General features: G+C 39.5%; 1 long non-coding RNA gene across 1 annotated transcript in view; it reads left to right on the top strand.

The window, feature by feature from the left end:
- LOC148393316 (uncharacterized) overlaps positions 1-17,304 on the top strand; it is a 39,226-nt gene extending 21,922 nt beyond the window's left edge. The window contains exons 4-5 of the long non-coding RNA XR_015860400.1: positions 7,744-7,936; positions 15,854-17,304. This is a non-coding gene — a long non-coding RNA (uncharacterized LOC148393316). The remainder of the gene's footprint in view (positions 1-7,743; positions 7,937-15,853) is intronic.
- Positions 17,305-17,999: the final 695 nt, after the last annotated feature.

Genomic DNA, 17,999 nt, shown 5'->3' on the forward strand with positions numbered 1-17,999 from the left:
ATGTATTGATTGTCTCCCTCGGAGGCGAGGTCTCATTCTGTCCGTCACACTCCCACACAGGTGAATCTAACACACACAGAAAAAACACACACACACACACACACAAAGAAACCTGCATTAACATGGTTTGACATTTCACCCACTGGATGCTCAATTAAAGAGTAAATGTGTGCCGTTTAACCATTAGCGAGTAGATGATGTCGAGGAAAAATCACTTTGCTCTACGTGTCCTGCATGACTTTGCCACGTTCTAGTTTTCCTCTCCGGTGCCCAATCTTTGTCAACATTGAGCAAGGAGGTCATAAAACATCACGCTTTTACTGGTCTCTGCCACTCAGAGCAGCCGCAAAATATCCCCGTTAAACATGAAAGAATGAAGATGATGGAAAGTTTACCACCCATTTCTCGCCTTTTCAGCTCTGCGGTCTGCTTTGTCTTTGTTGATCTCAAACGATCACGATTGACTCACTGGGAACTTTAAATGTTTCCCCTCTGCTAAATTCTTATTTGACTCTAAATTTTATTCATTGGCTTTATTAGTCAACAATGTAACCCTCTTAAAAGGAGCCCCTTTACAGCTTAATAATTTCAAAATATGAAGGCAAGTCATGCATGCTCCCTGATATTACCATCCTTTTGTGTAATTAGCCTTTCTTTAATGTGTGTTGACTATTCGTGCAAACGGAAGAAATTAACACGTTTTGTAAGTTACTAAATAACAGCAGCATATTAATATACACATGCAGATCCAGACACATGTGCAGGAAAAAGTGTTAATTGATCAACCAGCCTGGGAATTATTGTCGGTTGACCTCATAACCAAAATGTGTTTCTCATTATCATGCTTCACTTGTCAAGGAAGCAATGTTTTAAACTGTTTAGACAGCACCTTCCACAATCCATGGGGGGCTGTCCTCAGTCGGGCAAAAATGTAATCTAAGATATAAACTAATGGAAAAAAAGAGACAAAGTCAGTTATGGATTATAATTTAAAAAGACTGAATTTCATTGCAGAATTTTTATTAGATGGATTCATGAAATGAAAAGAGGATCGAAACTACTTGCAGTCTGCGGACCTCTCCAGAATTGAATATATTGTAACTCTGATTATATTTAAAATTTCAGGCATAAAAAAAAATACAAGAACGTATTACTCTGAAATCAAATATGGAAACTTGGTCTCAAAAAGTCAATGTTAATAGGAGGAAAAAGACTTCTACTGAAGCATTCTGTGTTTCACAATAACTTCAGATGAATATCTTCTCTTCTTACACTCTCCACAGCTTCCCTTAACATTGTACAATTGTATCTGTTTTGCTCATTCCTTTTGTTTAAGGCATTTCTTTCCGCCCCAAAAGTTTGGTCATACTCCAAATTCTATAAGCTTTACTGCGTTGCAAATTTCATGTTCTACACGAGGACAATGCATTTATGCGTATCAGTTACGCATCCCATCCCTAATGACCAGAGACTCAAATTAACATGAGCTTTGTGAGCTGAAGGTAGTTCTAGAGGCAGAGTGTTTGTCCCAGAGATTATTATCCACACACTCTCTAGCGATAAACACAGGCCTGACAGCATTCTAATAATGTTCCACTTTTATCAGGATGCACAAATGTTGAACTTTTGTGTGTGTTTCCTGAAGCGCAAGTTACAGCCCAAACGAGGGCAAACATCAAGTAGTGCCGTAAATTGGAAATTCTTCCCCCCCCATATCTAAATCTTTTGAATTCTCTAGGTCCCCAACGTAATTAGAGTCTCAGGCGAGAGGGGCTCATAGGGCCGCCTGGAGTCACTCTACCCAAATAGAGGGAATGCCCTATGTAAGGTGGTGTCCCGCACCCTCTCCATCATTTACCTTCCTACAATTCAAATGATGTATGTATGAGTTTTTATATATAAAATATCAAGGGCTCAGAGAAGAGCTGGAGAAGACCTGGAGAGTTAAGAGTTAAGATATATATATATATATATATATATATATATATATATATATATATATATATATATATATATACACATATATACACACACACACACACAATCTTTTTTCTTTTTTTTTTTTTTTTTTTACAATAATAATAACATTCTTTTTTTTGGGCTGGTCTGTCCAAATGGGGAACACATAAATTATAGTCTGCAGGCTGCTTGTTATCTCCCTGCTAGTACTGTCTGTGGTGTTTAACACGCTCTTTAGCTAGCCTCGGGCACAGCATCAAACTCCTCGTCAAATAAGATGAAGTAAACACGGGCAGTTCGGCCCGGGTTAATAGCACTAAAAGTAAGGGTCAGAGCCTCCATTATCGACCAGTGCCTTATCAAACTAGGAGCAGCCATCTGTCAATCACATGACTTACCTGTTACCCATGTGTGGACTCTTCAATTAAAAAAAATGAGAAGCGTTAAAAAAAGGTCTCTATCGGTTAGAACCAGATTGTTTATGTCTAATTTTTCCCTGGCACGCAATAGAAACGAACATAGATGAATGATTCAAACGCTGTATAATTTTAATTTCAACTTTTCTTGGAGGGTTTAGGGATTTCCGAAGAAAATGGATTTGGTTGAACTCTCGTGGACTGCAGATGAACTAAAAGACTTAATCCTTTTTTTTTTTATCTTGTTTTTTGTGACTCCATCACAAAGCATTGGTTATAGCAAAGAGAAAATGTGCATTGATAACCATAGAGCAAGAAAAGGAGAATATTGTAATAATCATTGTGGGTAGAAGACATGCAATATAATTCATCTTTCCATCCCCTTCCGCAGAATTTTATAATGGATGAACCTTTGCCCAAGCTTGCTTTGAAAAAAAAAAATATATATAAGGGTAAAAATAATGATCAATGGTCAAAGTGAAACCTTTTGTAACATCATTTTTTTCAGTTGGATCTTTCAAAATTCTTACGTCCCTTATTATCTCCTGCTGTTTTTCTGGCCATAAGAAAATGCTGAGTGCAGCTTCAAGTGGACCCCAGTGATATTAAATTTCACTTCTTTCATCCCTACTCATATCTGTAAACCCACCATTCTCCTTTACTTCTTTGTTCTTATTTTCCATTCTTCCTTGGCCCTGTCGCTCTTTTCCAATTTTCCTGTCAATGGTCTGATTCCCTTTATCCAGGAGCATAGCAGATTAACAGATATTGTATCATGGCCAAGACAGGCAAAGCCCCTCTCTGTCCCTGACATCTAATTAATGGTAATCCTCTAATCTGCTGCTTGTAGTGCAGACCCCTTGGTCGCTGTCCCATTGCAGCAACACAAGCGAGCCTGATGAAGGGACAGAATGGGGAGAGAGCAATTTTACTCACTCTGCAGGTCATAATACAGGTTGCTGTGTTTGAGAACACACAGAATATAATAAGAAATTATGAGTCATTCGAGGGATTATTCATATTTCATTTGCACTTTACTGTCGTCCATCTCAATTCTGTAAGCGAAAAATGTGAGCGACTCACCGCAGGCCTGCTGGCATTGGTGACAGATATTTAAATCTGTCACTACATGTGCATATAACATCCTTATTATGAAAATATGTTTGTCTGGTGAGAAATGACATTTGGATTTACAGCGGTGAGCCTGTGCTGTAGACGCAGATTTAATTAATAACAGGGGTGAGGGATGCTAATCCTCCTATTTTAATTAACTCAATTAACAGAAATAAATAATCACCTTCAGTCTCTCTCTGCTTGTTAAGCAATAAAACTGGGTATTAAAACCTCATCTTGGTTGTGTCATGAGCAACATGAAGTCACATCACAGATGGTGTTTGGATCAGCTGGCACGGCTGTCGCAGACTTTGAACCACCGTGTAACTCTGCTAACTAACAAATAAACCTGTATTTTCTGGACTATAAGGCGCACCTAAAAACCAAAAATTTTCTCAAAAGCCGACAGTGCGCCTTATAGTCCGGTGCGCATTATATGTGGACCAAATTCCTAAATTTAAACTGGCCCGAAGCATTGTGTCATGAAATCAATCATAAGTGGCCCGCTGAAGACTATGAATCATGAATCAAAAAGACTATGGATCATTACTTTGTGGTTATAAAGTAATTTGTTGTGTCTGAAGTTGAAATAAAAAAGATAAAATGGAGAATGATTTGATTTGGATTAAAAATCTAACATGATGCATTAATGGTGCGCCTTATATAAGGACAAAGTTTTAAAATGGGCCATTCACTGAAGGTGCGCCTTATAGTCCAGTGCGCCTTATAGTCTGGAAAATACGGTACTTAGTTTCAATTCTTTGTGGCTGCTCCACTATTACTTGGGTAGTTTAAAGACCAATATGTGAGCACCTTTTTTTGCCCTCTGCCATTCACAAACTCATCATTTTATTTATTAGCACGGTCACAAAGATGCTGGAGCTTTTACAAGGGCAAAAACTAAGAGGACAATATAAACCTACCTGCACATTTCCCTAGCAAATGCGTGCGGTCCCGCAGATGCAATACAGTTTGACGGTTTGTGCCTCTCCTTGCACAAACACCCACCCACAGCACTGAGTGTGTTTGAAGACTTGCAGACAGCGATGGTGATGATTGAATCAGGCACGGGGGCCATGACATAGTAGGTGTCTGTGTCTTAATCATTCTTCTACCGTGTTTCATTAACCGCTGATAGCTTCCGATGAATGGCCTTGCCCCGGGTGTCCCGGCCCCCGACAGACAAGCCTAATCGATCCCGTCCGCCATAGTTACCCCGCTGCCCCTCGCTTTTCTTTACTGGCAGGTGTGTATATGTCAGGTTGTTTAAAATGCAATGCTCACCAACGCAGCCGGCTTCTGAATTCATTAACCTACATTTGAAGGATAATTCAGTCACCAGTCGTCCACCATATGCGCTTTGATTGCTGGATTCTTTCCACTGCTGGGATTTAGTGCAAAGCAATGGGCGCTTTAATAGCACGTGCAGATGGCCTCTGACACTTTTTCATTCTTACTACGCTCTTTTCCTTATCTCGTGTGGGAATGCTGAACTTGTGTTGCACTCTTAAGATGCTACACTTATGAATATAAATCTCCACAAGTATGGTGGCAGTTACTGTAATGAAGTTGTGGTTCCAATTAGATAGCATGGCTCAGATTCCCCACACAGTTCCAGACCATTATGTTGTTATATAACAGGAATAACACGCAATTTCTAATCTGCTTTACTTGCATAATGCGGAAAGATAATGTTTAGAGAGGAGGAAACTTTACCTAAGCGTGCTATCTCCTTTTAGAATATCACCTTCCTTGCTTTGCTTGATTGTAAACACGGCACCTGAGGGCGATGGAGGCTGTGTCAGCTAAAATATAAAATGGGGCAGAGCGGTAGTCAGCAGCAGAGTTGTGCAGGATGTTAAGCCAAAATTAATGAAAAAATGTTCAAGAGGAACTAAATTATACTACAATTACCAGACAATGCTACAGACTGAGGCGGGGAATACTTTATTATGTTTGGCCTTAGCACTGGCATGCGGGTGTGAAGTCGAGAAGTGAGCTTCCACAATGGAAAAAAAAGAAAAGCTGCCAACAAGAGTCAGCACTCAGGAATCACAAAAGCTGTACTCTAAAAGTTGTTCTGAGAAAGCCGTAAGTGTTCATTTATAACCCAGGACAGGCATGAAATATGAAAAATTGCTTGGCAACAGTTTACTGAAGACATTTACTCTTTGTTTCCCGGCATGCTCTTGAGCAAGGCACCCCAGACACTCAGATTTCTCTTCAGAATATCTGGAGAAATTCCCTATGGATATGTGAAATTGTGTTTTGATGGCCAACCAAATGGTCAACAAATCACAAATCTGTAACCACTTTATCTGATGTTAAAAATGATGAACAGAGATAGTGGTTGCAAACTTGTGAAAACTTTATTTCTGTGATCTGTTGTTCACACACTGCACTTTTGACCTATTTTACAAGGTGGATGACGATTTTAGATGAATTCCACAAAATTGTCATGATTTTCTTCAAACGTAAATTAAAAAGGCGTCACTTATCTTAGTGAGGTGCAAAGATAAAATAGATGCAGTAAAAATAGAGTAAGACAAAATAAAAGCATGTGAAAAAAAACCCTGAATCCTCATCGCTGCTATTTTGTCACCTCCTGTTGCACTTTGGGTTTTTTCCCCTCCTAATCACTCCTCTCTCTTCTTCTTGTGCTTCTGCTTGTGTTCACTCCTGATCCCAATACTAAGATCCAACACTTCTACGGGGTCATTGATGGCATGCTGAACATTTATGGTAGCTTGTGTGAGTCTATTAGTGTGCATAGAAGTCTATGGCAAGGTTGTGCACTGTGTAGGATGCTCTATGAACTCTCCCTGGGACCCTTCTATATTTTCAAAGTTAAGTGGTTACCTTGTTTTTGAGAAAACTGTCAAGGTCTTCCTGCTATAGACTTGTGAACGGGCTCGACCCACGCGTTCGGATGACCTTCCTGCTCTCTACCTAAAGCCTGAGCTGTGTGGAAGCTATTGACTGAGGTAACCTGTGAAACAAACAAAACCTAAAAAAAATCTACTGTGGAGGATATTGTAGGTGTTATTGTAACAAATGCATTATTTTAATCCGTCGTCCAGTGTCCATTCTGTGATATGCGTCAATGTTTTTTTCAATGATTTTGTTGAGTGTGGTAGACCAAATGTTTTCTTTAGCTTTCTTAGCTATGTTTCTAATCTTTTTGGAACATCTTTCTCTGACCGTGTTTAACTGTTTGGTCAAATCCATGAAGTAATAGAAATTTGTTCTTATTTTTTCCTGTCATAGAAGCCAAGATGGATATTTATATTGGTCCATAAGACAAATTGAACTCAGGCGCTTACCTGAAGGTGACATCAGAACCGGAGCTTAATTTATACAAGACCACACAGATTTAGAATATATTGGGGAGGATTTTCTGTATGCAGCCAGTCCCAACAAAAATGATTTATACAAAAAAAAACCTCATATATATATATATATATATATATATATATATATATATATATATATATATATATATATATATATATATACTGTTTTACTCTAGTCCAAGTAGCAATAACTAAGAGTAATTGCACGATTGTCACTGTCCCAAAAGGCGAACAAAGGAGCAGCTCAAATAACTCTTGATTAGATGGGAGGGCGTTGCTTTCAAGACTCTGTTGCCCCTACTAAGGAACATAATTACGCATTATTGATTTACAAAACGTGAGTAGTCTTCACCATTAATAAGTCATGAATCCGTTTTTTACTTGTTCAGTGAAAATGAGTCATCAGTAATCAGTCATTGTAATGGATTGCTCAAATATACTGTACCCTGCAATGCTAATTATACAATTGGCTAAGTGAATGAATGGTGACATCAATCCTCACAGACCCAAACTCCATGTGTGGAGTTGCTGACATTCTGGTGACATTTGGTTTTTCAGTGGCATTTTGTAAGACATATGAGCAGGTAACTCAGTTTGGATCATCTCTAGCGTGAAATACCTCCGAAGCATGTACACAGCCCCAACATGACCCTTTTTTTTCCCACTCAATGCATATTTTTCTCGCAACAAAATGAGCTTCATTACTCTTGTTTTTATCAGACTTCTTTTAAAGCTCAAGAAGCGGTTTATAGTGAGTGAAAACCACAGGAAACACCAAGCTTGTCTTGCGGATTCTCCTCTCGTGGCTCCTCGTACATCCATCAGGAAGTGCTCCAGTGGAGCGCGCTCGGCCTTACAATTGTCCTCATAAATTGTGTGTGTGTGTGTGTGTCGGGGTGCAGAAGGGCTAAGTGAGCAGTAAATAACAAGAGGCCCGGCTGCCATCCTCCTCACCGTGGCTGCTTTTCCTGATGCTGTTTGGCCACGCAAGATTACCCAGAATTCCCCAGGTGGGGTGTCTTCTTCCTGTGTGTGATGAATGGACAAGGGGGAGGGTGAACGTGCATCTCCTGCCCTACATCTGACACCGTTCAGGTGAGGTCCTAGAACCTTGACATTTGAAATTGATGAGTGTCTTTATTCTGCAAAAAACAAAACTACAGTCTGTATCCACCCTTGTGTAATAACAGATCACTCTTTCAGATAGCTCTAACTGCCTCCATTCTTCATTGTCACTCCTTTTTGTCCTGATCCCACTCACTTTGTTTTGCTTCGCAATTTGCCCTTTTTCGATTTTTCCTTGCCTTGTCTCAGTATTGACTCTGCATTCATAACTGCCTCCAATTCTTCCCAGCGCAATTTCATTTGCCGTCCCACATGGGATGTTGCTCCCGCTCTCATAGCCCAAAAGGCTAATACAAAATATTAAGCCTGCGAATGCCTCTCACTATAATTAGATCACAAATAGTAACTTGTAATTGTGCTACATCAATAATGCCAGATAACCATTTTCTGGTTGCTCATTCTTAAAGCGTTCCCCTTGCCTTGCATTTTCTTTCGTGCTTGTGTGGATTTCACCTTGTTTATCAATAGCATTGGATTCCTACAACTCGGTGAAACCTTCTGTTCTGCATAATCTGCTCAACAGCAAAGTGTATTTCTGCAAATAATGGCCTCTGCTCGGAATCAGTTTCTCGGATAATCTTTGGCTGCATTATTTCAAGAAAAACGCATTTCTATCAAAATAGACAAGTCCCTTTTCGGCTTAAGAACAATAAAATACCGAGTGACAACAATGTTGTAATTGTAATAACTGGAATTTGTAGACTCTGTTTAAATGTTTTGATTGCTAAAATAATGTATTCTTGGTCATCAGTCTAAAAGCAGAATAATCAAATAATCTTCTGCTAGATGAGTAAGAAGAAAAAAATCAGCATATCGTGCATTCTATTGTTTTTTTTAATTCATAAGAATTGGGTTGATGTGTGGTGTGGCGCAACTGCCCCATTTTAATTCAGTCAGTGGCACACATGCGGAAGTTAGTTTTGGAATTTAGAGTTTTTCCATGCTATGCAATTGTCTTTCTCATCGTGCCGGAGGGGCTTCTTTGCCTTCCAAATGTTGACGGCTGTACGACAAAAGATGAATGGGTTCAAACTGGGATGTGCTGCCTGTTTGTGGAAAGATTCTAAACATAGCTTATGTAAAATGGGCTGATTTGGATTATTCCTACATCCCTTGCATCATTGTGCTTATGAATGGAAGAGAACATTGAGTCAAACTACATATTGGAAACGTCAAATTTTGGCACCGTGTTTGGCAATTGTCTCGTAAGAGAAAGAGGTGGCAAGCTGAAATATTAAATAAGAGTCATCTTAAACCTACTTTACTGTATGATACTCGATGAAATCATCGCATAAAAGCTGACTTTACTGCTTTAGCGCAGGGATAAAATGTCTGTATATATCTTTATAGGAACTACATATCACACATAGATCGATGGAGTATTTAATAGTTTGACGTGTTACCTTTTTAAGAATATCGATTTCCACTGTGTTCTGCATGAGGGCTCGATTTGGAGTGTATTGACTGTGGTGTTGTTATGATATGGCAAAAGGGGAGGGGGTGAGCGGTGACGTTTCAGGCTCCAGGCAGACGCTCTCAATGCCACAGTAATTGACCTTTTTGACCTTCTTGCTATAATATTGTACTATATGTCAATTTCCTCTGTGTTATTAAAACCAAACCATTTGCACTTGACCTAGAGCCAATGTAAATCATGTCCAATCATGAACTCTTCGATACCATTCAAGTGAACGGACATTGAAAAACACACTGCAAAAACGACAATAGGTTTTCATTATATTTACAGTAATTAGCAGCAATAGTCACACTAATGCCACTTGACTCTGTTTGGACAGGTCTCGTCTCTTCCACACTGGGACAATCAATCGGCTGTTCGTGTATGTCCAAAAAAATAACTATTATGAGTTGCCATCCATCTCTCTCCGTCTGTCAAGTTTTATGGTGTCCCTCTGCTGACTTGGGCACTCGTACAGCTTCCCTTGGTCACAATGACACCATAGATGTCATCATACACCCTATGCGGGTGTCCTGGCATGGCGCTTAAATGAAGGACTGATCTCTCTTTCACACCCGCCATCATTGCCAGCGCCCACTGCTGGATGAATTAGATTGCAGGCTTTTTAATAGGGCTTTTAATGGTTTATAAATTGCATGTAATGATTCCTCCTTCCCTCCCCCCTCTTGCGGTGCTTTTTTACAGCCGCTCTGCTTTCCAAGGGTGTGGGTGGGTTTTAATATCTGGTGGAAGAGGCAGAATGAGGAGGAGATGCTAGACCTGCATAACTTCCTGCCTGTGCTTTTAACGTCTCCCCTGGCTACAGAGAAGGGAGTCATGGAAATAAAGCTGGACACTGATACTATCTGGCTGCTAGCACATTACGGTTGGCACATGACAGTGCTGCATAACAAAGGAGGACACAAGAGTAGTGCAAATAATATGAAAAGATAGGATGGAAAGACCGCATCTTTGGGAGAGACTAAAATGCACAAAGCAATGACAAAATTGAATACTGTAACCTTTATACAACAGGAGGCAAATTATCACTCCATGATTGAATGTAAATGTGCCCCCCCCCCTCCTTTTTAATGGCATATCGTCATGACTTTACATGTTTATATTTTATTCAGAAAACCTAACATTAAATCATTAACCAGATACAGGAAAGTCTTTCCCTGCTGTGGGACCCGCTGACTTTAATTTGCGCCCACATTTTATTTCTATTTCTATGCTTCATATTGTATTCATATTGACTATAGAGAAACAAAGATAAGCTTGGGGCAAACTTAGAATATCCTCAGTTGCCTGCTGTGGGTAGCGTTTAATTTTGCCGAACGAATAAACATATGCCTCCCATAATAGTTCAATTAAGTCCTCCACTTTGATTCAGTGTTTGCATTGCGCTTGCTAACTTTTTTCAAGACCGGTAATTAGAGCAGTGTGGAAGGTTTCCAATTGCTAATGCAGCACAGTTGGAACAGCAACCAGCATAAACTATATGCTCTACTTGATGAGCAATGAAGTGAAAAAAATTCAAGTAAATGACCCAAATGTTGGCATCTGAGAGCGAGAGTTGAATACTTGAATAAATCTGCAGAGGTAACATCTGATTTCATCCGTGTGAGTTTAAAAAATGATTGTAGGGGGAAAACAAAAGAGAAAGTTGTGCCTCAGCTTGTCGGTTTATTTGAAGACTTAATTTGGTTTTCCTTTTGTTGTCAATGTCACAAAACACATACATGGGTAATACCATCACTTGAGTCAAGATTACGATGATACAGAATATTTAATGGCATCTTTATTATTTTTTTTCAGTTCTATAATTTTGGCATATAGTAAAAAAGAAAGATAACTCATTGTTGGATACATAAACCAAACTGTAGATAAACAAAAATAAAAGTGGACAAAGGATATTCTAACCCAGAATGTCTGAGAAAGCAAAATGGATTTTGCAAGATCTACAAATGAAAAATCCATTGGGTTAAGATCTTATCTGTCCTGTGGCAAAGAGGGCAGCGGTGGTCATGTCTCTGGTATCACAAATGACACCGGGCGCAGGCATCTCAAGTAGGCTTGGCTGTATGCAGTGGATCACTTGGACATGGGCCAAAACAGTCTAACTAATAAAGTGTCTTCCAACAGCTTTTAGCAAAGAATGTTTTTTAATTAAACTAAAAATAATATTAATACATTAGATTTATATAGAGCTTTTCTGGACACTCAGATGTTTTATAATTTCATGCGCTCATATATTCACACTGTGGTGGTGGTAGTGTGAGTGTTTTGCTCAAGGACACAACAACACATGACTTGGACAGAGCAAGATTCAAACCACCAACTCTCCGTTTACTGTCCCACTCAACCGCCTGAGGCACGCCTGCCCGCCACGAACTCACATTTCAAATTAATTTGGGATATTTTTTTCATGATGCAAACATGCATTTTCAGACATGCTTGCATGACCTTGAAATGCGTTTCACTCTATTTTAGCAGCCTGTCCCACTTAAGAAAACACGGTCAGTTGGTCTTCCTGAAATGGGAAGATAAAGAAGCAGAGGTCCTGCAGCTTGCTATCGGTCGTTCCAACTGAACTCCTTTCCTTACATCCGATGGAGAAGGGGAGGGGGTTATCAGTTTAAGGGAGGGGAAGGAGGAGCTTTTTTTTCTCTATTACCGCCTTCAGTACACACATACGCAACATAATCACTAATCTGTACCTCTGATATGCTAATCTTCCAACCTCCCTTCCTCACTTTTCTGACAGTAGCCACACCCGAAATTCAGAGCGGTAACAGGCGACAGGAAATCATCAAAGTGTGGCCTGCAGGAGCCTGGCCAGTATGAGACACGACAGTCCTTTGGGTGTGTACGCACAAGGGCGAGAATAGGCGAACGTCTTCTATTGCTCATCCCCGCTGGGTGATTCGGGATAGCATGAGACACGCAGAGTGCAAAGCGTAACCATATTTCCGTGCCTGTGGTGGTAGTTGCATTTGTAAGCGTGCGCATATCGGATTTGGAAGATTAACAATGACAGTCGTCACTTTGCTTAGACCAGCTCATTTTGTCACAATGTGTCAGAAAGCAAAGATGCTCAGCATTGCGCCTGTCATCATAGGTTACCAGCTTTTCCAATGATTTTTACTGATAATAGTTTTGCCGAGCCACCTCAGCACAGTTTGTGTGCACATTCACATTTCGAGTTCACTAACAGCACCTAATAGGCTGTATTGCTAAAAGCATTGCTCTGTTTTGATTGACAGTCAGAGAAGCTATTTTTATTATCTCGGTTATAGTTGGCAGTGTTGTGGATTGTAAAATGTGCTGCATAATACTGAGAGCTGTGTGGCCAAAATATTAGAACTGACTTTAATATATTACAGAGGAATTCTGTGATTATGAGAGAGACTGAATCTACTGAACATATTAATTATAAAACAGCTCATGTATTCTGTATTACAAGGAGTCAGGAACAAAATAAAGGGAAAAATAGACCGAAACAGTTTTCTGCCTGAACCACTTTTAACTGATCATATATGTCTTCCATCAAAAGCTATGAGCTGTTTAATAGTTTGAATATAACCTCTTCATTTGTCACAGGCAATAATTACATTGTAGCCAAGCTTTAATAGCTATGTGCAAAATCATAATGTGAAATCTAACTCATTACTGGGTGCATGTGTGCGTGCATGCGTGGGTGAATTTCTGTGAGGCCAGCATCCCTGCACGGCCCTTATCAAATTTATGAGAACACCGAATCATGTTTTAAATCTATCGTACCTCCTGACTTCATTGATTCATGTTTTGTTGTTGTTAGTGATGTTGTTGATGTTGTGTGTGCGTGTGTGTGTGTATGTATGTGTGTGTGTGAGTGTATTATTATTATTTTTTGCCGTCTCCATAATGGAGATAACTCTGAGAGGTTTGAAGCTGCAGTATTGAAGACAAAGGCAAAATCAATGTTCAGACTAAAGCTATGTAATACATTCTAATGAGCAAACGGGAGACTGGCGTAGCATTTATATGCCTCCTGCATTCACATCCGGAGTTCATAACAGAATTTCTTGTATATAAAATCTACAATCAACTTGGGACAAAACGCTCATAAAGAGAGTGTGTTTTTTTTTTTAAGAAAGCAGAATAAAAATACAATCAAAACTAGAGTTGATAAATGTTATAAGGATGAACGTTTTCCCCCTGGATTATTTATTTATTTATTTATTTATTTATTTATTTATTTATTTATTTATTTATTTATTTATTTATTTATTCATTTATCTATTTATAATCCCATTATTTGCCATCAAAACAATTGATTTGAATTCTGAAGCGATCCTGGGTTCGATCCTAGAGGTTCTGCTTTATTTGAGGACAAACCGAGCCAAGAAGTAGCAACTGACAGCGAGCAGTGTTCCCTGAAACATTGAAAAACCGCATCTAACAAAGGTTAAACAGCAGTGTGGCTCAAGCCTGCGGCAGCAGTTCACCTCAGAGTCCGGAGACAGAATTAGCCAGCAGCCGGGCTGCTTGCAGGATCAGGCGGACAAGGGGAGACGACGGGAAGAGTTAATGAGGGGAAGAGACGGTGCAGGTCCCCCAAGAGCCTCCGGGCACCTGCAGTGGAAATTTTGTACCACCCAACGAGTTGTGATAATTATCAACATGGATTTAGCCCAGAGACAATCAAAGTGATTGGAATATTTGATGAGTTTCTCTTTAGTCTCTTGCTGATTCTCCTTCTTCTTGCTATGCTCTGTGTCTTCACTACATTCCCAGTGTGGGAATTCAGAGCTGCAGGTAACCAGTTACTTTACACAGAGGCAACTGGGATTCTATTATCGCCCTGTGGACTTTTAACCACCAGAATAAATTATTTTTAACTACTGATCCTTAGCAGAGTCCAGCCTAATGCATTCCTCAAATGCTAACAAAGGGTTGAAAGGGCATGATAATCTTGGGTCAACATAATTCCAGAAATTGATGTTGTTTGGTATTACCACTGCACCTCCGGGGGAGTCATTAAATAAATAAACTTTGCTTGTTTGTAGAAAACCCTACATAAAGTATAGTGTGTAGCTATAAAACTGAATATACAGGATGTCTGAAAAACAATGTAGAGAGCAAAGTGTGGAGACATTTGCCTGTTTCGCTGAAAAAAAAGAAAATATCAAATATCTAATGTAGAAATAATTTAATTACACCATAACTGCTGAGGAATTTCTCTTGATGATCATCAATGCTAAAACACTGAAAGCTAATATCTTCACACAAATGATATTTTAGTGTTGTCTTGCCCAATGTTTGTCCCCATGCTGTGAGTATTCAATAGCCTGACGACGTGGGAGTGCATATAAAAAGCTTTTCTTCTCGTCCTAATCCGCCTGCAGGCCAAACGAAACGTATGAGACAGCTTGCCATGGAACAGAACAACAGAAGAAGCAGCGCACACACGCAAAAACTGAAACTAAACCGCACATTGCTTGTGAATTATGCAGGCAGGTATCGTCTCCTTACTTTTTTCCATCAGAAAAGAAATCCATTCTCTTCTCCAGGAGCCGATACAAATGGTGATAGAGTTGAATAATACTCACAGTGGGGTGGAAACATTTTGCCTGTACAACTTCAGGGCTTAACTAGGAAGTTGGAATTCGCAGTCCCAACCTACACCATCGAAGTGAACAAAACAAGGACGAGACAGAAAAATTTAAATCTGTAATGATGGTCCACCGCTTGGATGGTGCTCCAGGGATTCCCAAAAGGGGTTGGGGTGGTGGGCGGTGGGATTAGTAGCAGTCTATCTCTTAGTGCTGGGAATTAATTAAGTAATTATGAAAAGCAGACGGGGGATGAAATATGCATGAGCCTCGATTGGGACGTTTGTGATTGTGTAATCTAATTTCTCTTGGTACAATGACCCTGTCAGACAGGTACGACACACAAAGCTGATAGAATGAATTTTAGGTGCATTATGTTAATTGAAATGAGGTATTAGAGGCTTAATCAAAGTAATGATGATTCAACAGAAGATTACTGCTTTCCTCTTTGTTTGTGGGATTTTGTAAAAAAACGACATAATCACTTTATTTGAAACTTTGTGATTGGGGATTTGGTGAGGATAGAAATACAACAGGTGATGAGAAGAATTTTGTTTTGTAGTTACTAGGGTGAGAGGGTCTGTGGAATGTAGCAATTGAAATTATCCAGTCCTATAGCTCAAGCACCAGCATAAGCTCAGTGTTATTTATTTATTTTATTTTATTTTGTTTTATTCATTTAACGAGTGTTAAGGCACTGTGACAAATTGAATATATCTGGGCAAAGGTGCCACTTCTGGAATTGAACTTCTGTTGTTGGTGCTGACGATTCAAAGCAAGCTTTTTGTATGTATGCTGTTCACTTAAGCCCTCTCTCTTTTCTTGGTCTTGGAGACCTTTTCTGAAAAATACTGGAAGACAAGAAGAGTCGATAGCAGGCCAGAGGTCAGCAGCCAAAAGATACACCACAAGAACAAGACATCCTTTCTTCGTACACAAGTATGGTCAATACAGGGTTGAAGCACGACCACAAATGTGCACAAAATGTAAATACACACACAAGGCTCCTATTTGCTCTCAATCACCTGCACGTATCGACCTTGCTGCATTCTCTTTGCTTTCATTTATTTGACTTCTCTTTTTTTTCCCTGTGTATTGATTTATACATTTGGAAAGCTGCATCGCACCGGGCTGCTATATCATATTCTAGCTTTGGCCATTTGTGTCCTTCTGTATGCATCCTCCGCTGGTCCTTAATAGCCTGGACTTTAAACTTAACGATCAGTGTAACAACACAGTTCTCAATATGCTTTAATTAAAAGAAAAGGGATCATTCATATAAATGCAATGCCACCACGTAGACAGTGGAAATATTGGCATAGGCCTCGACTCTTTGTTTCTCGATAGGATCTACTTCACCGGAGCACTGCAGCGGGAATCTCCAGTATTTAAACTGGTCCCCAGTGTTTGAACCGTGCTCTCAAGGCAGACACAAAGCAGAGAAATGAGAAGACACGTACACAGATGAAATACTGCAACGTGTGCTCCAAAGGGAATGCGACAGCTCTGGAGCATGTTAACAAAGACTTAGATGTGTGCTTGTTCTTTTGTGCCATGTCATCACCCTTTAGTTGTGACTTTAAAGATACTGCTTGGAAGGTTGTGAAGTTTTCATCATCAGATTCGTCACTTTCAAGGGATTGCTCATCAGTGAAAGTACCGATTGAATGACATAGCAAGTCTCAGCTCACAGTTTTATTTTTTTTCCAATAAACAGTGATGTTTTTGAAATAAAATGGAGGCAGCAAAAGGAGCAGATGTGTCTCTGGGATCAGATGGTCACCTTTTGGACCTTGAAGAGGGTCTTCTTCATGCTCCTTCAGTCAAGATCAGCCTCTTATTAGTGTGCCACAGGTTCACTATTTGGCTGTTGCTAAAAAAATCAAAAAAATCAAGGATCAGCTGGACAGGTCAGACAGCTAACAAGGTAGATTGTCTCTAGGATCCTTTCATATTGGATGTATCGAAGCTAAATCATATTTGTACAGCTTGGCTTCTACCTAGCAAGCATCACGGCTCGTGACATGCCTTTGGCAATACTCATTAATATTCATTTGGAACAACAACATACCAATGAGAATATAAGCGCAGCGAAGGTGTCATGGGGAAACTTGCTAAATACTAATGCTAACATACAGTGGAGCCAAAGCAATAACAATGATGTTTTTAAAGCATAATCATTCAGCCTGTTCCAACTGTTACTGTCTGCATCAGTCATTGCCTAAAAAGAAATCATTACTAGGTTTCACAACCCTGTTATGCTACTGGAATGAAAATAAAGTGATCAAGCATGCATGGAATTCTTTGGTAATGGACTTTGGATGTGTTCTCTGTCATTAGTTTATATATACAGTACCCGTCAAAAGTTTGGACACAGAGTCTTTGTCTTGCATAAGAAAGTGGCTCCAAACTTTGGACTGCTACTATATGTCAATTATGATGACAATATACAGTTCATTTTTCTGCGTCTGGATTCCTGGGAGAAATCAGATTTCTATTTCGGTCTCGTGCTGAAACCCTGATTTGGAAAGACAAACAAGGCACTGCCCACCCTTCTTTCTCTCAGTATAATATTGTTTGATATAATTGCAATGAATCAGGACTGTAAGATCAAAACTTAACATTTTATTCACTACATGTTACCACATTATTTTCTTAAAATGTGATTTGGGGACAGTGTACAAAGATATTTGGCATATTCCATGTTGTGTATAAAGTTTCAGTTCTTTCTTACTCCTGAACTTATTCAGCGTTGAATCATTGCCTGAACCTAATTTGCGGTTTTAGTCTCAGCTGACTGCATAATTTGCATGGATTTGTTTTGTAGCCATAACACTGATTTGCATCCAATGAAAAGTAAAAGCACTTCAACGGCAGACCATAAAGACCTCTGATTGTGCTTGTGATTACCATTCAATTTCACTGACATTGAAGTGTATAATTTATGATATAAAAAAAAAACAGTCAACATGACTAATAC

Source organism: Syngnathus floridae, chromosome 9, assembly GCF_059516105.1.
Source record: "Syngnathus floridae isolate MCC-2025c chromosome 9, RoL_Sflo_1.0, whole genome shotgun sequence".
Taxonomy (NCBI): domain Eukaryota; kingdom Metazoa; phylum Chordata; class Actinopteri; order Syngnathiformes; family Syngnathidae; genus Syngnathus; species Syngnathus floridae.